A 12597-nucleotide genomic window follows, 5' to 3' on the forward strand; every position below is an offset into this window, starting at 1 on the left:
AGGTGTCATAGGAGGAGTCCACTGAGAGAGAATCCCATTCTCTTTTAGATAATCTAAGAACTCGGCGATTAAGTATTCTCCACCTCGATCTGATCGAAGTACTTTAATACTCTTACCTAGTTTGTTTTCTACTTCAGCCTTGAATTCTTTGAACTTTTCAAATGATTCAGACTTATATTTCATCAAATATAAGTACCCATACCTAGAATAATCATCAGTAAAGGTAATGAAGTAGGTGTGACCAAATTTTGTACCAATACTAAATGGTCCGCAAACATCTATATGGATCAAATCCAATAGATTTTGACTACGCTCAGGTTTTCCTTTGAAAGGATATTTAGTCATTTTTCCTTTCAGGCAGGACTCACAAGTAGGTAGAGAGTTAATATCAGACATATCAAACATGCCCTCTCCCACTAGCTTGTTCATCCTCCTTGAGGAAACATGACCTAGCCTAGCATGCCAAAGGTTTGCCGGGTTTTGATTATCAATTTTCCTTTTATTTGTTGTTACCGGTTTATCAACATAATTAATTGGAACGTCTTTTAATTTTAAGTTATATATATCGTTTTCAAGTTGTCCACATCCAATTAAACATTCATTCTTGTAAATATTGCAAATCTCATTCACAAAATTGCAAAAAAAACCATCTCTATCAAGCATAGAAATAGAAATAATGTTTTTAACCAAATCTGGCACATATAAAACATCTCTCAAAAATAACTTAAAATCATTCTGCAAAATTAAACAAATGTCTCCCACAGCTTTTGCTTCAACTTGAGAACCATTTCCGAGCCTCAGCTGGGTCTCACCCATCCTAAGCTTGCGACTTCTTGTCATCACCTGCAAATCATTGCAAATGTGAGATCCACATCCGGTATCCAATATCCAAGAAGTAGTATTAAGTGAAACATTTATTTCAATATAAAACATACCCTTCGTAGTTCGCAACTGCTCGAGATATTCCTTGCAGTTACGTTTCCAATGACCGGGTTTCTTGCAGTGATGGCAAACATCCTTGGATTTTTCCACGTTTGAAGCCTTTGTCTTGTTTTTCTTCTCGGGTTCGGTTTTCTTGGATGGGGCAAAATGTTTCTTACCCTTTGTACTTGGCCCCTTCTTAGCAGAACAAGAGGAGCCCACCAAGAGAACCGATTTATCCTTCTTTAAAGTGGCTTCATAAGTTACAAGCATATTGACCATCTCTTCAAGGGAGGTCTCTATCTTGTTCATATTGAAATTCACCACAAAACCGTCAAACGATGAAGGAAGAGAGAGAAGTAATAAGTCCACATTGAGTTCTTGCTCCAATACCAATTCAAGCATTACCAACTTTTGAATGAGCCAAATCACGCGTACCCCATGATCACGGACTGAAGTCCCTTCACGCATGCGACACGTCATTAACTCTTTTACAGTAGCGAACCTTTCAGCTCTCGATTGAGCCTCAAAAAGTTCCTTGAGTTGTACGTGAATGTCAGCAGCATTCACGGTATCCTCAAATCGCCTCTGGAGTTCATTAGACATCGAAGCTTGCATATAGCATTTGGCCTTGATATCATGGTCCCACCATTTATCAAGTTTGGCCAACTCTTCCGGACTTATATCAGCTGGTGCTTCCTTCGGAGGAGATTTTTCTAACACGTAGAACATCTTCTCCAAGGTCAAGACAATCTTCAACTTACGGAACCATTCCATATAGTTTGTGCCAGTCAGTTTGTTTTGTTCGAGAATAGAGAATAGTGGATTGCGCGAATTCATCTTAATGAAATACTGAAAAGAAACAGACAATAATCAGTGATTGTTTAATTAATTTACTAAGACATAAAATAAGGCGAGTTTAATTTTATGAATTACACTTCCACTATTTTAATGATTCCACCACTTTCTAGTGAAAACGAGAGAATTATTTTCTTTAGTGGGAACATGGAGCCCAATTGACAAAACATGGTCCCGAATAATATCAGCCAACCATGCTCTTCAAAAGGTAGAGCCCAATTGTTTCCAAAACAATCCCCATGTTATTTACCTCATGTCCAGTAAGGGCCCAATAATATGACGCCGTTTATTGTGACATGTCAAGATGACCCATCAATATTAAGTTGTGATGGAAGGTCGCCATGTGGATCCCCAATATTATGAGCCAATCCCATGGGATTTCCACCCAACTTACAACATGTGTCGATCCAATGTACAGCTTTTCGACGAATGAGCCCCCCCAATAATATGAGTCGGACCATGCCTGCGGGTAGCATCTCATACATTGATCGTTGATGGAAGGTAGGAACATTTAAACAATATTTAAATTCCCTTTTGTTTATCTTGATATCAATTTTAAATCATATTTAAAATGAGGGATTTTAATTTTGAAAAATTTGTCTCATCATTCAAAATTTGTATGCTTGCGGGATTCATACAATTTAGTCTAAACATGCATACAACAATAATATCATATATTATTTTAGGATGATCGATTTCATTACTAATCGACCCGTGGTTGCCAATCACGAGTCTAAGTCCAATCCTAGGTAATATGCAAGTATGCAATGCAATCCTATTACATTGAGCTTCCAATTTACATTTCTTCGGTCTTTATTGTCTGCTGGGCCCACCTTTGTCTTCAAATCTTTATCTCCCACTGAGTCTTATAAATTTACAATAAATTTCGATGACAAGTAGGAAATACATATTTTAGGGGTGGGAACGGGCCATAAACCAGGCCCACTTATATTACATATGACAATTCATATTGGGCCATAAACCAGGCCCATTAATAAAACACAACAACAATAATAAAACCAAATGTAAACAACCTAACATACACCTATAATATTGGTCATGGCAATCGATCATCCTTATCCAATAATTTTAATTCCAAATTAATTCATTGGATAACATGCAATGGCAATAAAATTTAAATAGAAAAAATCATATTTCATACATAAAATCTTATTTTATATATAAAATCATATTTTATCTAGTTTATCCATAAAATCATATTTTACATATAAAATCCAATTTTATACATAAAAACATATTTTATTATCAATTGTACCAAAATTAATAATTAAAGATTTAATTTATTGGATTAAATTTATAAATTTCCAAAATTCAAAATTTATCCCAAATATTAATTTTCTTAAAAATTTTGGGCTCAAACAATTTTGACTCATTGCCTCGTGGACCAACTGAAATAATTTTCAATCGAGCCAAAAACTGGGCCCGATAACAATTAACGGGCTGAAATTCAAAATTTAAAAAAAAATTAAAATTTTAATTTTTCTGGGCTGCCCGGGACGATCCCGGGCAGTCCCCGAAAATCGGGCCGGGGGCCCAGCCCTTCGCTGGGCCGCATCCGCGGCCCAGCTGCGCGCAGGGCAGCAGGCAGCCCCCCGGAAACTTAAAAAATTTTTTTTTTCGTTTTATTTTTCTGAAAAATTGAGGCTTGTACAATTGAATAATATTTTATTCGTAAAATCCGAGAACAACCTGTCTCTGATACCACTGTTGGAACACGATCGTTCTTCAGATCGAAAAAAATGATACATGTTGCAGAGGAAGTTTTAAAATTTTATATGGAACAATTCCATATCATGGGTATCAAATTCCTACGATTAAAATTGATAACATAAAATTTAAACAATGTAAATTTTACCTTAAAATCTCGAAGCGAGATTATGGACACCAACAGATTAATATGCTCTTGTTGTATATCCCAGGAACTGATGAACGAACAATTCTTCAATCAGGTCCACGAACAGAAGTTTAATCCCTCTGATAGACTGCACTATAAAGTCTATCAGAAGTTTCTACGATGAGATAGAACAGATATGATCTGTTAAATCAGACTGCAAATTCAAAAATTTGCAGACTGAATTTCGAACACTGTGAGGGAAGGGGGCAGCCGAATTCTAGAGAGGAGGCTCTCTAGGTTTCGAAATTTTGTGACCTATTACATGTAATTTCTGCACTTCAATAACTTATTTATAATGTGGGCTGTTAACAGCTTAGGGCCCATTAGTCATAAGTTCAAACTTGACAAGCAAAGCCCTCATGTTCAGAAATTAATATAAAATTCATCGTGACTCAGATTGATAAACCAATTTCACAAATGTGCACAGAAACCATTTTTGCATCTTTTAAAGTCAAGATAAATTTTCTGAATCCAAATTCAGTGATTTCCAAAAATGTTCATCACTATGTCATTTTAAGAAATCTTACTCCCTCTATTCTTAAAGAAGAAGTCCCACTTCTTTATTCACTAAATTTAACTCTTTAAATTTAATTATCTCAACAAGGATTAGAAATCCATTACTTGTGTGATCCTCAATGGTTCAGGGATACAGCTAGCCGTGGGCTTACAACTCCTTGTGACTCGGAACAACAATTTCCGACTCACCCAACGAATCATGGTAAGAGCGTCTAGCAACATCGCCCCATGATTCCCTAGGTATCACTGATAGTGCCTGCAAGAACAATAGATTTTGGTTAGCGTACAGTATGGTCCCTTCATCCATATATCCCGATCGAATCAACAACCATTGGTAAATCGAGAGTCGTTCGAGATTCGATAACTATGCAATTCATCTTGAAAATCAAATAGTGACATCGCATGTGCTACTAAGAAACCATTTCTTAAAGCACATCATGTACTCTGGCCAGAGATTTGTCACACTAATATCTCCTCAGATCGCATAGGATATCCACGCTCGCAAGCATGTGGTGAATCCTTGACAACAAAGCATCGACTCCTATATGTATCGTAACTGCACCCAATCCCGACACCTTATGACCCCAATAGAGTCGGTAAACGATTCAAAGTACAGTACTAGCATATAGAGTCTCAATGATGTTTCAAGTAGTAAGGACTAATGGTGTACAACCAAAACCGCGGACTTTATCCACTCGATAAGTGATAACCACTTGGAAATTCCGGATAGGGTAGTTCGATCATTCATCATATGAATATCCATTTGCATGCTTTGAACATCTCTATGTTCCATACCAATGAAACGTGGTACTAGGCATCGCAAATGCTAGTCTCAATCTCGAGCGATCCTTATCCTTATTTGCGGACGGCTCAATCGACTAGGAACTGTTTAGAATATACAGTGACTATAAGATGTGTTTCATGATAGTCATCCCAACGTACTACCACATCTTAAATACACTATAGTATATTCAAGGTCTTTATCAAAACAACAATAGTATATCATAATATATCAATATGAAGGAAGATAAAGTAAATGCCATTATTAAAAAGTGTAAATTATATTAAATAAAAGATTGTTTATACATAGAGTCATAACAGCCCTTAACCACAAGTTGGCTAACCGGGCACCCACTCTTTCATTATGGCCCGTTCCCACCCTTAAATATGTATCCCCTAATTGTCATCGAAATTTATTGTAAGACAAATGTGGGCCCAGCAGACAATAAAGACCGAAGAAATGTAAATTGGAAGCTCAATGTAATAGGATTGCATTGCATACTTGCATATCACCTAGGATTGGACTTAGACTCGTGATTGGAAACCACGGGTCGATTAGTATTGGAGTCGATCATCCTAAATATAATATATGATATTATTGTTGTATGCATGTTTGGACTAAATTGTATGAATCCCGCAAGCATACAAATATTAAAATGATGAGACAATTTTTTCACAATTAAAAATCCCTCATTTTAAATATGATTTAAAATTGATATCAAGATTAACAAAAGGGAATTTAAATATTGTTTAAATGTTTCTACCTTCCATCAACGATCAATGTATGAGATGCTACCGGTGGGCACGGTCCGGCTCATATTATTGGGGGGGGCCCATTCGTCGGAAAGCTGTACATTGGATCGACACATGTTGTAAGTTGGGTGAAACTCCCATGGGATTGGCTCATATTATTGGGGATCCACATGGCGACCATCCATCACAACTTAATATTGATGGGTTATCTTGACATGTCACAATAAACGACGTCATATTATTGGGCTCTTATTGGACATGAGGTAAAAACATGGGGATTGCTTTGGAAGCAAATGGGCTCTACCTTTTGAAAATTATGGTTGGCTGATATTATTCGGGACTGTGATTTGTCAATTGGACTCCATGTTCCCACTAAAGAAAATAGTTTCTCGTTTTCACTAGAGGGTAGTGAAAATCGTTAAAATAGTGGGAGTGAAATTCATAAAATAAATTTCTCCATATTTTATGTCTTAGTAAATTAATTAAACAATCATCGATTATTGTCTGTTTCATCTCAGTATATCATTATGATGAATCTTCGTAATCCACATGTTTCAATTCTCGAACAAAAAAAACTTTCTGGCGCAAACTATACGGAATGGTTCCATAAGTTAAGATTGTCCTGAGTTCGGAAAAGATTTTCTAAGTGTTAGAAAAGGCTCCTCCGAAAAACAGCCCCGGCTGATGTAACTTCGGAAAGGTTGGCCGAACTAGAGAAATGGTAGGACCATGATCTCAAGGTCAAATGTTACATGCAAAGATGGACAAGTCTAAATAAGTTTGTCATCACTGCAAGAAACCCGATTACTGGAAGCGCAACTGCAAAGAATGTATATCGAGTAGTTACGAACTACAAAGGATATATTTTATAAATGTTTCACTTAATATTATTTCTTGGGTATTGGATACCAGATGTAGATCTCACATTTGCAATGAGTTGCAGATGATGACAAGAAGTCGTAAGCTTAGGATGGGTGAGACCCAATTAAGGCTCGGGAATGGTTCCAGAGTTGAATCCAAAAGCTATGGGAAACATTTGTTTAATTTTGCAAAAAAAATTTTAAGCTATATTTTGAGAGAGATGTTTTTATTCGTACCAAGATTTCATTAAAAAATTATTTTTTTTTCTATTCTTGATAGAGAAGATATTTCTTGAAAATTTGCGAATGAGATTTGCAATATTTACAAGAATGAATGTTTGATTTGAAATGGACAATTTAAAAACGATCTATATAACTTAAAATTAAAAGACGTTCCAGTTGATTATGTTGATAAACCGGTAACAACAAACAAAAGGAAAATCGATAGTCAAAACCCGGCAAACCTTTGGCATGCTAGGATAGGTCATATTTCCTCAAGGAGTATGAACAAGCTAGTGAAAGAGGGAATATTTGATATGTTTGATATTAACTCTCTACCTACTTGTGAGTCCTGCCTAAAAGGAGAAATGACTAAATCTCCTTTCAAAGGGAAACATGAGCGTAGTCAAAATCTGTTGGATTTGATCCATACGGATGTTTGCGGCCCATTTATTATTGGTACTAAATTTGGTCACACCTACTTCATTACCTTTACTGATGATTATTCTAGGTATGGTTATTTATATTTAATGAAATATAAGTCTAAATCATTTGAAAAGTTCAAAGAATTCAAGGTTGAAGTAGAAAACAAACAAGGTAGAAGTATTAAAGCACTTCAATCGGATCGAGGTGGAGAATACTTAAGTACCGAGTTTTTGAGCTATCTAAAAGAGAATAGGATTCTCTCTCAGTGGACTCCTCCTATAACACCTCAGCTAAATGGTGTTTTGGAGCGTCGCAATCGAACTTTGTTGGACATGATTCGATCTATGATGAGCTTCACTGAGCTCCCTCCTTCGTTTTGGGGCTATGCACTTGAAACGGCGGTATTGTTGTTGAAAAATGTTCACACCAAAGCAGTGAATAAAACTCCGTACGAGTTATGGGATGACAAAGCTCCTAAGTATTCGTACTTGAGGATTTGGGGATGTCCTGCTTACATGAAGCAGACAGTGGGAGATAAGTTGGATAGTCGATCCACCTTATGTTATTTTGTAGGATATCCAAAAAATTCAATCGGATATTATTTCTATCATCCTACTGAAACAAAAATGTTTGTTTCGAGGAATGCCACCTTCATGTAGAAGGAGTTCTTATTAGATAAGAAAGGCAAGATGATGGAACTCGAAGAAATTCGAGAAGAACCCGAGATACAAAATAATGATCCCACACCTCAAGAACCTTCAGTGGACACGCCTACACCTAGGAGATCCGAGAGGAATTCTAGACCTCCTATTCGATATGGTCTTCTTCTTGAAGGGGATCAAAGTGAACCCGACATTGGATGTGATCCAAGAAACTTCAAGGAAGCAATTTTTGATGCGGATTCGAATTTATGGCTTGAAGCTATGCAGTCGGAAATAGACTCGATGCATAAAAACCAAGTTTGGTCTTTAGTAGATCCTCCCGATGGAATTGTTCCAATAGGGTGTAAATGGATCTACAAGAGAAAACTTGGGCCTGATGGTAAGATACTAACCTACAAGGCACGATTGGTAGCAAAAGGTTATACTCAAAGACAAGGAGTTGACTATGATGAAACCTTTTCACCAGTCGCAATGTTCAAGTCCATAAGAATCCTTATTACCATAGCAGCATGGTATGACTATGAGATATGGCAAATGGATGTGAAGACTGCATTTCTTAATGGAAACATTAAGGAAGAAATCTATATGATGCAGCCCAAGGGATTCACATCCATGGGAAGCGAGCATAAGGTATGCAAGCTTCAGAGATCAATTTATGGTCTCAAACAAGCATCAAGAAGTTGGAACCAGAAATTTGATGATACAATAAAGGACTTTGGTTTCATCAAAAACTCGGAGGAACCGTGCGTGTACAAGAAAGTAGTTAAGGATGCGGTGACGTTCTTAGTGCTTTATGTTGATGACATCCTACTCATTGGGAATGACGTAGGGATGTTGCAGTCAACAAAGATATGGTTATCAGGTAGATTCTCGATGAAGGATTTGGGTGAGGCCTCCTATATTCTAGGGTTACAGATCTATAGAGATAGATCTAAGAGAATGATAGGACTCACTCAAGCAACCTACATCGACACCATATTGAAAAGGTTTTCTATGGATGAGTCCAAGAGAGGACATCTACCTATGTGTCATGGAGTTTCTCTATCCAAGTCTATGTGTCCCAAGACTGACGAAGAGATAGAGAAAATGACACACATACCATATGCATCAGCCATAGAAAGTATTATGTATGGGATGATATCTACCAGACCGGATGTAGCTTTTGCTCTGAGTGTCACGAGCAGATATCAGGCCAACCCCAGTCAAATTCATTGGAAAGCCGTGAAGGATATTCTTAATTACTTGAGAAGGACTAAGAATATATTCATGGTTTATGGAGGAAGAGAATTGAAATTGGAAGGCTATACCGACTCTAGCTTCCAAAGCGACGTGGATGACTCGAAGTCAACCTCTTGATTTGTATTCATGCTCAATGGCAGTGCTGTCTCTTGGAAGAGTTCCAAGAAGGACACCACAGCGGATTCCACCACTGAGGCAGAATACATTGCAGCATCAGCTGCTGCTAAAGAGGCCGTTTGGATGAGGAATTTCATCCAAGAGTTGGGCGTAATTCCTGAAGCTGTTGGTCCAGTTCCGGTGTACTGCAACAACACTGGTGTCGTTGCTCAGGCAAAGGAACCAAGGTCTCATCAAAGATCCAAACACGTACTGAGGAAATACCACATCATCCGGGAGATTGTGGAAAGAGGAGACATCGTTGTCGAGAGAGTGGCCTCTACAGACAATATCGCTGATCCACTTACTAAGCCCTTGCTAGGACCATTGTTTGACAAACATCGTGAAGCAATGGGATTACGTAGTATGACTAGTTGGCTTTAGGGCAAGTGGGAGATTGAAAGAGTGGGTGTCCGGTTATCCAACTTGTGGCTAAGGGCTTTTATGACTCTATGTATAAACAATCTTTGTTTAATATAATTTACATTAATTAATGGCATTTTCTTTATCTTATTTCATATTGTTATATTGTGATATACTATTGTTGTTTTGATAAAGACCTTGAATATACAATTGTGTAAGTAAGATGAGATAGTGAATAAAGAGAGATCACTATTATGAAACACATCTTATAGTCACTGTATATTCTAAACAGTTCCTAGTCAATTGAGCCGTCCGCTAATAAGGATAAGGATCGCTCGAGATTGAGACTAGCATTTGTGATGTCAAATACCACGTAACAAGAGCAGAGTAATCTGTTGGTGTCCATAATCTCGATTCGAGATTGGAGGTAAAAATTTATAATTGTTATTTAATTTTTACACACACAATTTAATCGTAAAGTTTTGATACCCATTATGAAATCGTTCCATATAAAATTTTTAAACTTCCGCTGCACCGGGTATCAATTCTGATTGATCTGATCGCCGCGTTCTCCGACAGTGGTATCAGAGCCAGGTTGCTCAGATCAAGCGATTAAATTAATCGATTGTACAAAAATTTTTAAGCCTCGGTTTTTGAAACAAAATAAATATTTTAAAAAATAAAAAAAAAATTCGGGCAAAACCCGGGCAGCGATCGTCGCTGCCCTAGGGGCAGCCGGGCTGCCCGGCCCGAGCCCTTTGGGGCGCGGGCTGCCCGGGAACGTCCCGGGCGGCCCGCGAAAAATTAATTTTTTAATTTTAAAATTAAATTTTAATATGTTAAAATTCTATTTTTGGTCCGATCGAAAATTGTTTTTGATTGGTCCACGAGGCATCGGATCGAATTGTTCGAGTCCGAAAATTTTAAAATTGATTTTTGGATAAATTTGAATTTTGGAAAATTTAAATATTTTATCCGTTAAATCAGATTTTATGAAATTAATTATTTTTGGTACAATTGATGATAAGATATGATCTTATGGATATATTGAGTAAAATATGATTTTATATATAAAATTGGATTTTATAGATAAAATATGATTATATTTGATAAAAAGATAAAATATGATTTTGTATGTAAAATAAGATTTTATATATGGAATATGATTTTATCCTTTTAAATTTAAATTGTCATTGCATGTTATCCAATAAATTAATTTTGAATTAAATGTTATTGGATAAGGATGATCGATTGCCATGACCAATTTTGTAGGTGTATGTTAGGAATTTACATTTGTTTTTATTGTTGTTGGATTTATTAATGGTCCTGGTTTATGGCCCAATATGAATTGTCATATGTAATAAAAGTGGGCTTGGTTTATGGCCCGTTCCCACCCCTTAAAAATGTATCCCCTACTTGTCATTGTTATTTATTGTAAATACATTAGATTTAGTGGGAGATGAAGATTTGAAGACGGAGGTGGGCCCAGCAGACAATAAAGACAGAAGAAATGTAAATTGGAAGCTCAATGTAATAGGATTGCATTGCATACTGCATATTACCTAGGATTGGACTAAGACTCGTGATTGGCAACCACGGGTCGATTAAAAATGGAATCGATCATCCTATATAATATATGATATTATTGTTTGTATGCATGTTTTCGACAAAATTGTGTGAATCCGGCAAGCATACAAAATTTTTAAAATGATGAGACAAATTTTCAAAATTAAAATCCCTCATTTTAAATATGATTTAAAATTGATATCAAGATAAATAAAGTAAATTTAAAATTTTTTAAATGTTCCTACCTTCCATCAACGATCAATGTATGAGATGCTACCCGCGGATACGGTCCGGCTCATATTATTGGGGGGCCCGTTCGTCGAAAAGTTGTACATTGGATCGACACATGTTGTAAGTTGGGTGGAACTCCCATGGGATCGGCTCATATTATTGGGGGATCCACATGGCGACCGTCCATCACAACTTAATATTGATGGGTCATCTTGACATGTCACAATAAACGGCGTCATATTATTGGGCCCTTATTGGACATGAGGTAAAAACGTGGAGGTTGCTTTGGAAGCAATTGGGCTCTACCTTTTGAAAATTATGGTTGGCTGATATTATTCGGGACCATAGTTTGTCAATTGGACTCCATGTTCCCACTAAGGAAAACAGTTTCCCGTTTTCACTAGAGGGTAGTGAAATCGTTAAAATAGTGGGAGTGAGATTCATAAAATAAATTTCGCCTATTTTATGTCTTAGTAAATTAATTAAACAATCATCGATAATTGTCTGTTTCATCTCAGTATATCATTATGATGAATCTTCGTAATCCACATGTTTCAATTCTCCAACAAAACAAACTTACTGGCGCAAACAATACATAATGATTCCATAAGTTAAGATTATCCTAAGTTCGGAAAAGATTTTCTAAGTGTTAGAAAAGGCTTCTCCGAAAACAGCCCCGGCTGATGTAACTGCCGAAAGTTTGGCCGAAATAGAGAAATGGTTGGACCATGATCTCAAGGCCAAATGTTACATGCAAAATTGGACAAGTCTAAACAGGTTTGCCATCACTGCAAGAAACCCGATCATTGGAAACGTAACTGCAAGGAATACCTCGAGCAGTTGCGAACTGCAAAGGGTATGTTTTACATTGAAATAAATGTTTTTCTTAATACTACTTCTTGGGTATTGGATACCAGATGTAGATCTCATATTTGCAATGAGTTGCAAATGATGACAAGAAGTAATAGGCTAAGGATGGGTGAGACCCAGCTGAGGCTCGGAAATGGTTCCAGAGTTGAAGCTAAAGCTGTGGGAGATGTTTATTTAATTTTGCAGAACGGTTTTAAGTTACTTTTGAGAGATGTTTTATTTGTTCCAGATTTGATTAAAAAACATTATTTCTGTTTCTATG

The sequence above is a fragment of the Henckelia pumila genome, chromosome 2 (genome assembly GCF_033568475.1).
Source record: "Henckelia pumila isolate YLH828 chromosome 2, ASM3356847v2, whole genome shotgun sequence".
Lineage (NCBI taxonomy): Eukaryota > Viridiplantae > Streptophyta > Magnoliopsida > Lamiales > Gesneriaceae > Henckelia > Henckelia pumila.